The 17221-nt window shown below is 34.9% G+C and overlaps 1 protein-coding gene across 8 annotated transcripts in view; it reads right to left on the bottom strand.

The window, feature by feature from the left end:
• LOC115449428 (potassium voltage-gated channel protein Shaker) overlaps positions 1 to 17221 on the bottom strand; it is a 329332-nt gene that overhangs the window by 101281 nt on the left and 210830 nt on the right. Inside the window, exon 1 of one of the 8 annotated variants that reach the window (XR_005113201.1) lies at positions 11612 to 11875. The exons of the other annotated variants lie outside the window; for them this stretch is intronic. The gene's annotated coding sequence lies outside the window, so the exon portion shown is untranslated. Of the gene's footprint in view, positions 1 to 11611; positions 11876 to 17221 lie in introns of those variants that run through there. 8 annotated transcript variants of the gene reach the window in all.

Genomic DNA, 17221 nt, shown 5'->3' with positions numbered 1-17221 from the left:
AGAATCCGAAAATTAGTTTAATTTCAAGAGTTATTTATAACTTATGGTTGTAGTCTAGTTGTAGATACTGTTCTTGGCTCGTAGTCCATTAAAGTTTAAAATTGGTCCAATTCATGAGTATTAAGTAAACACACTACGACGAACATGAACTTAGTTAAAACTCATACACTCTGTTTATTCATTGCTCGTTATCTCAATAAATGACGGTTGCAAGCACAACTCAGTCAGTGCGAGTGACCAAGTTTTCAACTTAATCAATCTTAAGTTCAATGGCATTTGTTTACGGCTCTGGCCGCGTGGTAGAATGTATAGACTTATTAAAGTACACACGTATAGCATGTGTTATGCCTATCGTTTACGTATTGAGCTTTTTTACCCTCGCCGGACACGCAGCCCGATTCTGATGTTTTGTTTTACAATATTTACACATTATTTAGGTCGTATATATGTGAATGCGAGCTCGTCTGGCTAGGTAGGGCCAAAACTCAGAGAACTAACCACCAAAGAAGTATTTTAGTTTGAAGCAAAGCAATTTGTGGCCATTATGATGTTTTAAACGTCTTATAACCTGCAATAAAAAGGCTGGCGATGCCGAACGTCGGAGATTTTAAATTCATAGTTGTGTCGTTTGCGTAGATTTAATATAACTCCTTGCAGTATCAAGCTACATCTTTCATTCCTCAGAAGTACGCAGTAAATAAGGTAAGGTATTTAAGTAATTATATAATTAAGTTCCACAAACCCGCCTAGATACCAGAGTCGTATAGGTACTTAAACTGTCTTCGTCAGGGATGTATTAGTGCCAAGTTAGCCAAGCGTCCAATTACGTCGGCGATTATCGCGACAAGCATGGTCGCTAATCAATGCTACATGATGACTGGCTATTATGGGTGATTAACAATATGTTCACACGCAGCATTAACAATATAAGATACTGTTGGTTGCCAAAATTGTTATAGCTGCTACTTAGAGGGGGTTGACCTTTGACATTTTAGCCGTGTCTGGTCCCGCTATAAAAGTAACCTTTGTTAATCGCCTCTAACGCTTGCAAGTATACAGCCCTCGCCACCTTGAAAAGTCTGGAGAAAGATGTTATTTTATTTATAACCTATCCAAAGGCAATTAAATAGGTACGAGAGGTAGACGATTTGTATAGATAAATTGAAAGGCAAGACGAGCAAATAAGTGGGGAAATTGGCCACATGCGCTAGAAACATCAATACTTAAAAATAGCCAACATTACATGATACTGCAGTGCACTTCACTTTGAGATAATAGATGCTTAATTCCAAAAATAGGAATTACACTGACTACCACGTTATTCAAACAGTCAGAACAGGGCTTGTATAATATGAATCCATATTATGTAAGTATAAATGCGAAAGTAACTTAGCCTGCTACGTTTTCATGAATGTATCAATCCACCGATTTAAAAAAAAAAATCAAATCAAAACAAATCAATGAAATTTAGTATATATATAATAGGTTGGGATCCTGGGAAGGACATTGGATAAATTTTATCTAAGATTTTATTTTCACATGGGCGGATCCGCGGCTATAGCTAGTTTATTACAATCCGCAAACTTCCACCTATTTACACGATCTCGTTAATTAATCCAGATTAAATGACAAACGATAAAAAAGGATGTGCTTTTTTTAATTGCACAATTAAAAATTAATAAACGAATTAAGATTGCTCGCATAGTTTCATTGTTACAAAAGACACTTTAACTTGACCTCGAAAGCTTCCCCTAACAGTAATGCTGTTCATCTGGTGGCCTATCGGCTGCTGTAATTGAGTGATCTTCAATAATAAAATGTAAACAGGAAAACAATCGAATCAAACCATCAAACTCCATTCCATTTGAATTGGCTACAAAATTCCATTTCAGCGATTGAATTTCTGTTTGTTTATGGTTTCGTCTTAATACACCGATTTTCCTTCGCAACCTCAGATTTGATATAAGAATTACGCGACAAAAGTTTGGCGAAGCACGTCCGAGTGAAATGAGCCGTGGTAATACTGATAATGATTTTTAAGTTTTAAAGTATATTCACAAAATTTTGTTTTTAATTGTCTTAAAAATAGACTTATATTTACCATGAAATTAATTTTTTACTCACTGGTTGTAGCGAAAACATATAAACTATCTATGAACTCTCGAACATTCCATCAAACACAAGTGTAACGACTACGCACCAAAATATACTATTTTATTTTGTAATTTTATACTCTGATTGCGTATTCAATTCAATTTACTACTTATTGCTGTATCACTTGTATACAGATCAATGGCGAAAGGTACAATTGTCCGAAAGTAAACTCCACACAACATATAGGTACTTATGCTTACATGCCGTCTATAAATTGTTCTAATGATAATTAGATTATACATAAACTCTACATAGAGGGAAGCTGCTAGGTATCGGGTTATATAGACCCTTTGCCACTGATACAGACAATCACTCTTTAAACTTAAACTAATTTTCGGATTCTATCGCGGTATTAGTGTTTTCCTGTCATGTCAGTCATGTCCCACCCGTGACCATGAAGGCTGCAAAGTCTTCGAAACGTCGGGAGAAAATAAAACACTAAAATACCGCGATAGAATGCGAAAATAAGTTTAATTTCAATGTCTAACATTCACGTAAACATAAGAAATCATAATCACTCTTTAGTATTATTAAATCAACTCCGACGGCTAATTTATGCCAAAATGTGTTATACCTTGTGTGTACCAATAGGTGTTTAACTGTCAACACCTCAGCTCCAAGGCATTTACCATTCATTGTCTCAGTTAGGTTAGGTCTGCCGAATGGACCTCAGTCGATTGGTAATGCGGGTCAATGTCCGTCGATGAATATCGGAGCTACGAAGCTCTAATTGTTACGCTAAAGTAATCCCTTTAGATGCAAATTCAATTAATTTGTTTATTGATTTATATTTCTTACTTTTTTGTCTTGATGTTACCGAGTAAATCTGTTTGTTTTGAAATGATATCAAGTACTTTGTTATTTTTGTATTATTCCTTCATTTTCAATGGTACTTATGAAGCTTAGATTGTTTACGTGTTGTAAAAAATAATCATATTTTTCGACATATGAACAAGAGTTGTTAAGAGGTGCTTGAGTATAAGGCACTCGATAACAACATCAACAACATGAGATTATTTGTTATATCAAGTCTATAAATATAATAAATAATATTTGTTATGATAACACTATTATATCGCGAAAATTTTAAGTGTTTTAATCATAATTCCTATTAGCCAGTAAGCTTTAAAAACCTTTAAACTGATGTCATAAAAACCAAATTATAACACTTTATAAATCACTGCAACATTAAAAGCTTTATACAGGCTTCAAATTCACTTCTCATGAATCTGGTCAAAGGTGAAATTTGTATTAGACTTCAGTACTTAATTGACTACATTACAAATCCTCTGAATATTGGAAAATGAATGCTATTGTATTGTGTAATAACTGGAAACAAGCAATTTGCAAAAGTAATTGAATTGTTTAACAAAGATGAACAGACCGTGAATCAATTGTATGAACAAACATAATGCAGCGATTGATGTGAAATGTGTTCTGGTTTCCGTCCCGTGATTGCATTGATATTAAATAGCAAAACATTACAAACGATTTTTTCATGAGAAAGTGTTCCAACAAAATGCTTTAAAGGGAGTGAGTGTGCTTTAAAATAAGTTTAAAAACAAACATCGGAAAACTTGTAGCGAACTGTATTGATTTTGTTTTATACACAAGCACCAGTTTTTTCCAAGAATCAATTACTTTCAACTGGTTAAAACGTTTTCAACGTACTAATCATTCTTTTATCGGTTTGATGTTAATAGATAGGGCATTTTCATTTGATACGGCTTAATATTATTTCCTTTATAACGCTACGGAAATATTTATAGATCATAATAATCCATAAATGAATGATAAAATCTTATTATTGGCACTGCAGAATTAAAAAAATATATGAACGTATTTATATCGCTAGTATAATTTAAAGTAATAAATAATAATAATGATATCAGCTTGATCCCTGTAGTATATATTGTCTCACCGCTGTGCATAGGCGTCCTCTACTACTAAGAAGGGTTAGACCTTAGTCCACCACGCTCGCCAAGTGCGGATTGCGAGACTTCATATTTCCCTCAAAATTTAAATATGAAAGTGCGTTTCGCTAATCAATATAGTCGGTGGAATAAAAGATATACATAAATTGATCTTTATTAATACAAACGATACAGTTTTAGGTCACTATCTAAAACTGTAACCTGTAACATGTACCTATGCTGACCCACTGGTCAGCATAGCTAATGAAGTTGTATTCATTCTATATTTGTTATTTATCAAAGTTTTAGAGTCTATTACCTGACTGATGCATTTATTATGAGACACAATTTAATATTTAAATGGAACATGGACAAATATAAAAATAATATGTCAATCATATCTTTGTTTGCTATTGGTGTAAACTATAGTAGAAAAGAATCTTGCCTACCGGCTCACATACGTCACGTGTAAGAACTAGCCTCCGTTTTAATAAACGATTCCAAACGTTTTTTTTCGATCTGACTCAAAAGTAGACTAATCAGAACAAAGGTTATTTTGAAATGCTTTCAAAGGAATTATTTTGATTGGTTCATTCTCGGAATCGGATTGAAGAGTGAGATTAGGGTCGTTTATTGACAATGGCAGTAAGTCAAATCATGTTTGTAACTTGCATGATGACGTGTGTTGCGCTGATTATTCTTTTTTATAACCCACTTGCTATATCGACAGGTGGAAGTATAATAGAATGTAATCCATACTTACACAAAATATCGACGGAAAGTAGTATAAAAAATCAACAATTATTCTATTTTATAAATACGAGGTTATAAATTTTGTAGAGCATGCAATTTATGTTTTAATAAAATCAGTGCTATCTCTCACAAAATATGAGGATTGGGTGATGCACGTGCAATGGATGATATTTAACAACCACTTCATACTCTGTTACATTAAACGAATTTAAGACATATTCGTTAAAAATGTAGAGAAAGCTTAAGCGAGACGTAAAAAGAGAGTTGGACCTTAACTACTGTAAAGTTGTTTGTGATACTTCACAGTAGCGATGTTTTATTTTATAAATATATACCTTAATCATGATATAATAATATTTACTGGGTGGTTGAACTAATAATAATGTATGAGAACATAATTATCAGATCTTGCGGTAGTCATTATATTTATTACTCGGCAGTTACTTGTCGTACGTCATAAAATTCGAATTAATGTTATCGGCTAAATTCTCTTAAAACATCCAATTATTCCGGAAATTTAATAGAACTTTTTAAACAAAATAATATATTTGAATGAAATGGTTAATATTCATTATAATTATTTTTAAGATGTTATTATCATGTGATTAAATATACAATTCAAAATGGTTAAATTAAATGTGGTGAAAATATTTAAATATTTGCATTTACTCGGTCAACGCTATTATAGGAGGCAATAAAAGTTTTCAAAGTATATATTTTTTTTATGAACTTACTATGTATATTATTTTGATTATACAGTCGCTTCTATTGATCTAGCGTATACAGAACAGTATTCGACGCCATGCCTTATATAATACGTAAACATTCAACACCATATTCAACATATTACGTTGAATGTTTAGCTGAGATTGATTCAGACACGTGCGCCGTTCGTGTGACCGCCCTTATAGGGTTCAATCGACGGAGTACATGCTGGTTTCCTCGGACAAATCAATGGCCAATCGTACGTAGTAATATGCATATATTACTACGTACGATGAACGAGAATGCATATTCTCCAATGGATTTTCACAAAATGAACAACATTTCCCTGCTATCTCACTTCTAAATTATATAATGTAGATGTTCGGTCTTACACAAAATAGATAGCTGTCATAACAGTATATACAAAAATAAATATGTATATAAAAAGCTTTTTACCTAGATACCAAACTGTAGGTATCGATTGGTAAAATAAAATGTAAATTGTGATGTTTTTCAAATGAAGGGGAAGATATATATATATATATCTGTAAAGACTTGTAAATCGAAAATTGTTGACGTTTTATTTAAACCGTCAACAATTACGATAACTAATAATAATAACCCTTAATATTTATGGGATATCCACGGAGATAGGTAGGTAGGCGGGACCCCGTAGGTACTCAGTTTTTAGGATTTTACCTCCTTTTTAAGGCATGTGTTGTCCTGCTTTTTTGTGGTTACTAATGTTGAATAAATATTTAAATGAAAATCTGACTTTTGTACTCATGCAAATATACTATCACTGTGCATACTTTACCGTGTTTTAATTCTGTGTTAGACGTCTGAATGTTGCGATGTAGTACCTATCTTTTTGTTTTGTTCGCAACCGATCCTCCCACCACAATCGCCGGTGGTGAGCACACAGTGTTAAATATTTTCGCGCATACGGAGAATATTTTTTTTTTCATTTCCTCCACAGATCTAGAGAAAAGCTGGCTGGAGTTTTAGTACTAGGAAAAAAAATATAAAAACGTATTTTTATTTCAAATATAAATGATGAGATAGACTTTGTGTCTATGTAAAAGAGCCTAGCGAAATACATTTATTTGGAATGTAACTTTTGATGTTTCTCTTCTAATACGATTTTATGAAATCGTTAGAAATAGGTTCTGCAAAATATAACACAGGAAAAGCCTTACAGAGCCAATGCTGAGCTTCAAATATTCATAACCGTACATATTACTAGGCTTAGAACGTGTTATTAATTTTGTTAAGTATTTGTTATGAATATTTTATTAAATTATGAATGAGTGGGAAAATTTCTTGTCTCATTTATTAACCCGTGAATTAACATACTCATAGTGACATACAGAAGTATAATAAGCGTTTGTCAAGTGTTGGTTAATGGAGTATCATATGACACCTTACTGATTCCATAGTACAAACATATTGAACGAATATTTATTTTTTATAATACATATTATTCACATTACCAGTAAATTCATATCCAATCCATTTTTAAAAAGAAACGCAAATAATACAAGTCCCAAACCTCTTTACTTTAATAATGTTTAGTTTTCCAAAGCTACCGTTAATTTACTGGTTACAACTAAGTTCAAAACACGAGCCAGTAATTAATTCTAGATTACGTATACATGCTTATATGTAGATGTTTGTATGCGCCAGGAGCTTACTCTTGAAACTGCTCTTGTTTAACGACAGTTGCAAATTTTCCTTAACGAAATCTCAAAGTGATGCAATACATCCAATGGAGTATATAATGTTGGGCTTCGAGTCGCCCTTGCCTAGTAAGTGTGGAAAGTAAACCAGGTTTTCCGTAGAATAGGAACTTATATTTTAATAGAGTGAACGCATTAGACAACCGTATTAGACTAGCACACATTGCTTAGTAACAGTACATTGTTATTTCATTCCAAATACAATAATTCAAAAGATACATACTGTTACACGGCCAGTTTACATAACATTATTAAAAAGGCTTTGTATTTGGCTATGCAAACCTCAACACGCCCCCTCAAATACAAAGTCTTCAATTAAAATTAAATGAAACAAATAAATAAATCCTGCAAGTATAAAAATCTTAACAAGATTTAAGACCTATACCGTCTATACATTTATAATGTTTAATGCTAGGCAGCGGTTTTGTTAATACATCTGCTATCATATCGGTAGTGGCTACATGTCCCAAACTTATACTTTTATTATCTTTTAGAACCCTCCTAACAAAATGATATTTAATATCGATGTGTTTGCTCCCTAGCATGAAACACAGGATCTTGGGCAAGGAAAATCGCAGATCTACTATCGGCATTAAGGGATATGGATGCATACCTTTCAAGCCCCAATTCGTTGAGTAAACTTTGTAGGTACAATACTTCCTTAACAGCTTCCGCAAGACTGACATATAATAGTGAATGAAGTATCTATGTATACTGTAAAAATATATTAAATTAAGTCCACTTAAAAGACTTTTGTTTTCTCAAAATATTAGGATACTAAATTATGTCTTCCCCCGAGTCGGAAATATTCATCGCTCAAATAATTTCTTTAAGTTGGAAAATGGTTAGGGTATCGGAATCTGTAACCATTTTCAACTTTTCACCGACAACTCTCTAAGATTTAGATCTAAGTTCTACTGGTTTAATCGACTTCTATCGGACATTTTCTTTTCTTGTCAACCCTGTAACCCAGTAACCTACTCAACTTTCTTTGCTCGTTTTTTGTACACGTAGGAGCTAGGAATCATCATTTAACTCGTTTAATCCGTAAACTATAGTATTATTAACAGATCACACGTTTATAAGCTATCAATACCATATTATTTTATTCAAATTATCTAATATTTTTTATGCACACATATGATTTCTTTATCATTTTATTTAACGCGCTATCCTATTGTTAATGCGGTCTTCGAAAGGTAATTTTGATATTAATTTCATAATAATTTCTTACTCTAGAAAATTCAAAGGGATCTAGGTTATGGCTTATCCTATTTAGCTATTTAATAGTGAATACTCCATTTACTATTTTGTCATGAACTGAGCTTATGCTTTTTATCGGATTATTCAAAATTTGGCACGCTTCATAAAACTTGTGAAACAAGGCAAAAGGGAGCGGAGGAAATAAAAGTTGGAACTTCTAATCCTGGAGTCACACCTGGCGCTAGCAAGTTGGCACTCGTTTAGGATTTGGCACGTTTCAATATTTGTTAGCTGTGACGCAATTTAGGAAAATCATTTTATTTTAAACTCAATGCAATTTTCTATGTATATTAATAAAATTAAAGATTTATTATGCACCTATTTTCTAATATTTTAGTCAAAGTAAATTTTGGGTTACGCGCTTCGTGACGCCTGGCGCGGTGGCCTGGTGGCCTTGCAGACTTGACGGTTTTAGAGTCCTGTCATTAATTATAATTTGATTCCTCGTCCGGGTGCCGCCGTGACGTGTGACATGGCGTAGAACCGTATGCTAATCTAATTGCTATAAAAAAACATTGTTTTCCCAATCATTAAATGTTATGTTATTACAGTATTGTGTAGGTACAAATATTTGTCCATACATCAAAATTATGACCCGTTATATCCGTACTAGCTTTTGCTCACGGCGCGGCGTCGGCCGAGTGAAGGAGTTTTCCGGGATAATTTTATTCTGACTTACTTTATATGTATCGTTATAATATGACCAAATTACACAAAGTCATTATAAATTGTATCTTATGTGTTATTTTGATGTATAACCAATATTACTGAAAAGTTTCATCCAAATCCGTTCACTAGTTTTTGCGTGAAAGAGGAACAAACATCTTCCATCATTAAAAATTAGTAGGATTCTTTGGCAAAATAGCACGCTACGAAAAGTGTAAAACATCACGTGTTGCACTTTTTGCGTGAATGCAATAGTATTTCAAGAATGAGGTAGTAATAGTGAGGTATTGGTAAGAGACGGCCTCACTTCCGCTGCCTATTTATAACAAGATACGGCTTTTGGCGCAAAGAATATACCTAATATATACTTCTTTATTCTCAAGTTATACTTATGTATAATTTCATGGGATTGTAGTATTCACGTAGATGCAGTTTTGAGGCAGAATAGTAACGCGTACCAATTACATACATATTAAAAGTTAACTTGGCTCCCATATGTACCAAAGTGTGTTATTAGATTTGTTGATCAGATGTTTTGTTGCGAACAATATATAATATTTTACAAGTTGTATTATGATTGGTTGGTCTTTTTGATAGTGAATATAATATAATAGTATTATTTTCTTGGCTTTTACATAGGGAAAATAGGGTAAAAAAGGATTATAGCAAAAGTTTAGTCGAAATAAAATAACGAATTTTCAATAAAAATAAGCTGTCATTTAATTGTAACGTTTATGGTAAAAAAAAACAAAGTATTATGTATCTCTCAAAACCCATTGATATTTAAGAATATGGGTAATATACCTTCATTCACTAAGGGAAATCTGGTACAAGACACAAAATAAAAAAAAAAAGAAAATTCAAGAACACGTTATTAAAACTTTTACAATAATAAACAATACACAAAAATGTCATAATTACAAAATGTAGCGAGGATAAAATATATAAAAATGAGTACAATGCAGCAATGATTGTATTTGGGGGAAGAACGTAAGTCACTGGGTCAAGGCAATGATAGTCGCAAAGCTAAAATCTTCGCACCGCGGTAATATTTAATCGCGAAGTTTCAGGGTTAAAGAGGGTGAGTGTACAAAATGGGATTAACCAAATTAATGATGTGGATAATATTTTTCAGGCTTTACATCGTGTAAATATAAATTGGATTTGTGAAGTACATTATGAAATATATACATTTTTTATCACGCCGCAGAATAAAAGCCTCGATTACTTGATTATGTCTGAGTCATTTTGCAACCAATCTTCCTCAAACATATCCCACCATGGAATAACAACTAGAAAGTTTAGACTTGTTAGCATAATCACATAATGAGTTTTGCAAAACAGAATATTGTGATAACAGACCGGCGATGTCCTTTGAAACAACAAGCCTAGGGTGGATAACCTAGGTTACGTTAAAGTAAAATGTGTGAATAAAATTTTCTGAAATATTTATTGAACGTAGTGTAATTCGCATAAATCTGTGTAAGCTATCGGTTTTACGAAATAATATTTATCATGCAAATAAAATCATTATAATATGTGTTAATGAGTTGAAATATGCATATTACGTATTCCGCGATCAAATGCGACAGCCAAGTTTAAAATTTATCATCGTTTCATAATGAAGCAATTGGACCGAGTTTCAATTGGCAGGAAAGGGTGCGAGAGGAAGATTTAATGACGCTAATCCGGTGTGTCCATCCACACCTCAGGTTAGTTATGAAGCAATAATTTTTAATCTCGAGTATAATTTGAGGAAAAAAGACGATTTCACATGCAAAAATAGAAGTAGTGACACACACTACGACTATTAACAATATATATAGTGGCTAGCGGAAATCAACGTGTGTGTTTATTTTTAATGATAAAGGATATTTTAAAATATAGGTTAAATTATGACGTGGGGGCCTATCTTCGCTTTAGTGGCTCGTTTAGTGACATTAATATTTGTTGATGGTGATGTCCACCGAAAACTTGGCGGCATTTCAAATACAACTGCAAAACTATATTTAATATTACGTTACTGATATTTTTTAAATCGAAGGTGTCCCATTCTATCAAAAGTAACACGTTTTTGAAGAAAACTAACGATCACCATCAATGCACACCACAGTCGATTACATACCAATATTTTCAAAACGACGCAGCGATTAAATTTTCATTTTTTTCTACACAGGTCGACTTGCCGTCGCAGGGACGTGTAATTTCAAAATCATTACCATTTATATAACTTTAGCGCTGTTTGACGGCTGACGCTCTAGTTCGCAAGTCGATATCTTTGGATAGGAAACGGGATATAAGAAACCGGCGCGACTTGTCAGGGGTTTCGGCAAACGGAAGCCGTGACGCGTAACAATGAGGAGTCGCACGCTTTGTCCAACACGGTCTCCCCAGGAAATTGTTGCCACTCAACCTAACCGAAATTTGAACGTGCTCCTTGCGCTAAGTAGTAGGGCCGACACTGGTGCCACAAAGCACATGCCAATAGATGAAGCGCGGGAACCAGCATCGGTCGCACGGTTGGCGTACGGAGCGTATAAAGCGCGCGGCGCGAGGTGCAAGGCGCGAGTCGACGCGGCTCGGACGGGTTCGGACGGCGCGGCGGCGGAAAGTCCGCACTCCGCGCTCGCATCGGGCGGCGGCTGGGCGCCGGGAGGTGGCGACTGTGCCGAGCGGCCGCGGCGGCGCTTACACGCTACTGCGGCACGCGCCCGGCCCGCGCCCGACCCGCGCTTGCCCCGCGCCACACGACGCATCCCCCGGCCACTCCGCGCACCCCTTGCGGGCTCCCTCCATCCCGCACCGCGCCCCGCACGCACGCCGCATTCTTGCCTTCAACCCGCCCGACGCCCTCGAGCGTGAATTCGGCCCGCACAAAGAGCTTAGACCGCTCTCCGGGCGCCTACGTCACAGTGGCGACGACGTCCTGTACGACTGAGCGTTACACTGCAGATAACGCTAGCGTTGCAGCAGACACCGAACATGCTTCTTGTTCACACCGAAATAACTATACAGCGGTTTGAAATGCGCTGCGGTGCAATTAATCTCCGCCGGCGTTTAGGCGCCGCGACGTTAATTAGCACCGACGAGCTGTTGCACGGAGACATTGCGAAGGCCGCAAAACCTTCATCAGATGAAATTCTGTACTCAATCATGCGAAGCGTCGTTTGATTAAAGCAAACTGCAAGGCGGTGTAACGAGAAATATTCTCGCTCTAGAACTTCTACGTTCCAGTGCAATAAACAACACAGACTTAACAGCATACCACGCGACAAATATCTATTATTAGTATTTGAAATATTATGATGTTTCACGATACAATAGCACATTTTAACTTCGTCGCTAGATTTGTCAATATAACAGACCTCCTACACTATTACTCTCTCTTTCCAGTCGGATTATCATATTTGACGATAGTGACTCTTTATTATCTTTATAAAGATATCTCTTCATCGACTTCGATCTTCTGCCTGTTAAAGTGCTGCTTTAATGGAGACATTCAAAACAATGGAAACCTAGTCTATCCATATCTTGAGGTTTAGTCTTCATGGTCTCTTCCTTTTCAACTTTTCGAACTATAAGCAGCCTCTCCAGTTTGTCGGGTTCACATCTGCGTTATGTCCAAAGCACGTTAAGCTGTATAAACAGGTCGCAGAAAGAAGACAAAGGTGTCTTTGTTCGAAACGCAGTTGTTTTAGGATGGACATGTTAGTTTGATGTGCAGTCCACAGTATTCTTAACATTTTGCGCCAGCACCACATTTCAAACGCATCTATCTTCCTTCTGTGCGCTGTTCTAATAGTCCAAACTTCGCACCGTATAGAAAAATTGGGAGGAACAATGTGTCAACTATTCTAAGTTTTAGTTATATTGGAGATGTGGCTATCTTTCCAGACTTTGGAGTGAGTCATTGCAATTTTGGCAATTCCGATGCATTGACGGATCTCAAATTCCAAGTCACTTCTGTTGTTTAATACAGAATCCAGATATGGAAACTACACTAAAGTGTCGTATTCCCCAAATATATCTGTGTTCCCAATAGTTTGCAAACAGTTCGACAATAACCAAAGCGATGATAGCATCGCTTTGGTTTTTTCTTAGTTAATTGTGATGATAAAATCTTTGCTGCACTGCTCCAATCGCATTGGTAACCTATAAAATAACTATACCACCATAATTTGAAGAATTGTGTTTCATTCCTGAAGACCTAAAAATCGAAGCCCTCGTTATTTTCCTCTAATTATTCGGGAATCGCGAGTATTCATGACTGACAGAGATACCGTAGTAAAGAACGGTGCTGAAAACCAGTGCTTTTTGGCACACGTGTCTTAATATTTCCTTTTATCACTCTGGGTTAGTAAAACAGTCCAATTGAAAACCAAAGCGTTGTAACAAATAGTAGCGATTCATATAGCGAGTAACATTAACTGAGCCTAAAACACTCTCTCGGTTATCTTTACTTCTCATCTTTTTTTAAGATCAGCAAAATGTCCATGATCCTTTCGGTATTGCGGCTGTTTTGATTGACTTGATAGTTTGTCTGAGTCGGATTATGTTAAAAATTACAGATAGTAGGAAAAAGCGGGCTATGAACACTTTGCTATCAAGTAAATATCAATTAAATACCGCATTTGACCCAGTTTAGTTGTCAGTTAAACTTTTCAATTTTATGACCACACAGAAAAGTACCGTCAGGTGGGACTTGCTATTAAAAAATGATCCGTGGCCAAAAATCGGTTTGCTATTAAGAGGCAATTTGCATTAAATGGTGGAAAAGCATTCGTAATTGTTCTGTAATTACGGATGAACAAAGGCTGTGATGTCCATATACCATTACGACCTGAGAATCCGACGTCATAAAAAAGGCGATCATTATAACGAGGACAGATGAAACACGAGAATAAATTTAAATGACAATAATTCCAAACTGGCAAACAACCGCATAACGAGAACGCATGGCTAGCACAAGCCGTGGGCAAACTCAATCAAAGTTTAACTGCATATGTAACAGAATTAGATGCGTTGTAAACTGGGAATACAACTACGTAACGAGTTGCTCTACAGATTGGATACTTAGATGACTAAATTTGTATAGTGTTGCTATAAATTTTAACATGACTACAAGTGAAACTTATGGAGAGAAATAAAAAGATTTTCGGTTGGAGTGAAAAAAAGGAACGAATTACTTGAAAAGAAGTTGAACGAATAAACTGTAAATTATTACAATTATGTTCCTGTTGGTTGTAGAATTGGATCTACAGCTACTCACAATCACCAAAGAGCTTGCAACAAAAAATAATTATGAAATAAACAAGAGACACGGCAGCGCCAAGTGGTGAAGGGAACTGCTAACGGGGGCATGTTCAACAATCAACAGTTGTTACTTTCGTACGTCCTTAGCTGAGATACCCTAGAATTTGTTGCAGTCGGTCTAGTTATTTTTAGTTAATAACTATTATTTGATGCTAAATTTATTTCAATGTTTTGCATTATACTGATTTGTAAATAATAATTACATCTCGTCAGGCCTCTAGGAACACGGAAAACGCGCGATTCTAATTGTTTATATATTCTAGAATAGCATTATATTAACTATTGACAGAAAGCAAATAATAGCTCAGCGCGAGAAAATTTACCTCAAAGTGATTCTTTTTACATAGCTGCTTTATATCTGTATGGCATATTAGAGACGTTGCTCCTAAGCGGGAATCTCGCCGGTGAATGTGCATAAATGACTGTACTACTGAGTGCATGCTGCCTCCGTAATTTCATGATTCATGAATGTTTTTCGCAATGGAACTAAGAAATTCTTTCAATGCACCAGAGAGAAATGTCGGATCATTTGGGGTTTTGCTAATGACAGCACTTTGTGTTCATGGTTTTTCAAAAGGAGGTAGTATAAAAATGTTTTGTGTTCGCTCTTGACACAGTTCGGCTGGAGGTGATGGCTCCGGGGCTCGAGTCAGCACTTCTCACAGAAGTATTTTAACTTTAATGTTTTTAATGAATTTGAACGATACTTAACGGGCAACGGCAAGTTGTTGACGATTATTGTAGAAATATTGCAGTTTATTGTCTGCGTTTGCGTTTGGAATTTTTTATTGGATTTAATGTTTCGAGGTATAATTTGTTATAAGATATTTACAATAAATAGAAGTTAACCTAGACATATAAGAATTATCCTATACGAAAAATAAGTTATGTTTTTATCATAAAATATATCGTAAAAGAACGTACAGTTCTTCAAAACAGGTAACTAAAGTGCCTAAAATTTCATATACGTTGTTTGAAACTGTGAAACAACTCGTATTATGCCGACTGGAAGCCATACCAGGCACCTTACGATTTTTTACGTTGTTTGACACATTGTCTTTAAAGAAGCCTTTTACAGTAATTTTTGAAAGAAAGAATTTGCTCTTGTAAGCGCTTACAGTTGTTTAAAATTTTCCACCCAATTTCGAAATAACTTTTAACGTAAACAATGAATTCATGAAAAGTGCTTCGCAGTATGAAACTTAGTACGATGAATTAAATGCTTAAGGGACTCTTTCCGTCTTATTACAAAACGAGGTTTAACTAAAAACTCTGGAAAATTATGCAAATTACGGTTTATATAAAAATGGTATTACTAAAAGTGGTTTAACGATAAACCATGGACTATTTGATGGTCTAATGCTAAACTTCGGCGACCCCTGGTTTGACGATGGTCTAAATCGTAAATTTCGAATCAAATTTCAAATCATTTGTCAGATTATCTCTTAAATTGGCGTCTGTTTCATTGCCTTGTGTTATTTTTTTATCGAAAAATGGATATTAACGTGGTAGATTCAGTCGATATTTAGGATATTGAAGCCGTTGAGCTACTGGAAACGCCACGCCGACTCAATAGACTCGACTCAGTACTCCAATTTTTTTTCGTTGATTCATCACAATATTACAAAGAGTCAATTGTTCTATACAATAAGACACTGATAATAAGTTTCAAAGCTATTTGCAATAGTCGCCGCAATAGTTCTTTTTAATGTTATGGTTTCATATAACGCGCGGGAAGCTTACGTTTCGTAACACGCAACTATTGTTGATCTTGGAGCAAAATAACCAAGTCTTAATATTTTTAATACTCCTAAACATTATTTAATCATTAACATTGTATGCAACCGTTTTCTTTTTTGGGTATATGGAACGTTGCGATTAAATGATGTCGTATTGAACGAATGTTGTTTGTATTTATCTGTGGTTTATATAGTATAGGCCATGGTTCAAATGGCGGTACTAAGAAGTCTACGGTTTTTATAAGTTTTGTAATACGGACAAATTTAAAACATGGTTTCCCAGATAAGCCTGGTTTTTTTAGTACAGGTTTAAGCTAAGGTTTATTTCGCTTTTTCTAATAAGAGGGTTTGAGTCTAGCATGTTCTTAGTTGATGTTTACGTGTCGACTAATGCTTAATTTTTTTCGATTTTCGAAAAGATAGATACTTCAACTCGTCTGTTTACAAACGTATAGATGTTTTTCTGTATGTGCGATTCTCTCAAACAGAATTTAATGATTCTTTTCAAATTGGGTTCGGTGTAACTCCACTGTGTTAATTTAAAATTCAACTGTATTGCCTGTAGAGTTCCAATATACAACAGGGAACATGGAAATAGTACTTACGCTGAACTATTATTGAATTTATTTACACATGACGTAATTGTTTATCGGCAATACTACATAATATGTAGTAAAAAAAAGAAAAATCAGGCAATGACTCATTACTATGTAGTGTATCATTATTTTGTAGGGATTTAGGGTTTCTTTTTTGTTATATTCATTATTTTAATAAATATGATTTAATAATAAAATTACACGTGCTTATTTTACAAATATGGAATTGATCCTTCGAAATCGTCACAATTGGTTTGTTTTGGTCCAAAGATTAACCGAAAGTATGAGCAAGGGTCTAAGGATTGCAGTAATTCGTTCAACTCATAAATTTTCTGTCAACTGCATTTCGCAAAGTGTCATTCTATTTTTATTGAAAACTG

This window comes from Manduca sexta, chromosome 27 (genome assembly GCF_014839805.1).
Source record: "Manduca sexta isolate Smith_Timp_Sample1 chromosome 27, JHU_Msex_v1.0, whole genome shotgun sequence".
In the NCBI taxonomy this organism is placed as follows: Eukaryota; Metazoa; Arthropoda; class Insecta; order Lepidoptera; family Sphingidae; genus Manduca; species Manduca sexta.
This window is presented reverse-complemented; position numbering and strand designations above follow the sequence as displayed.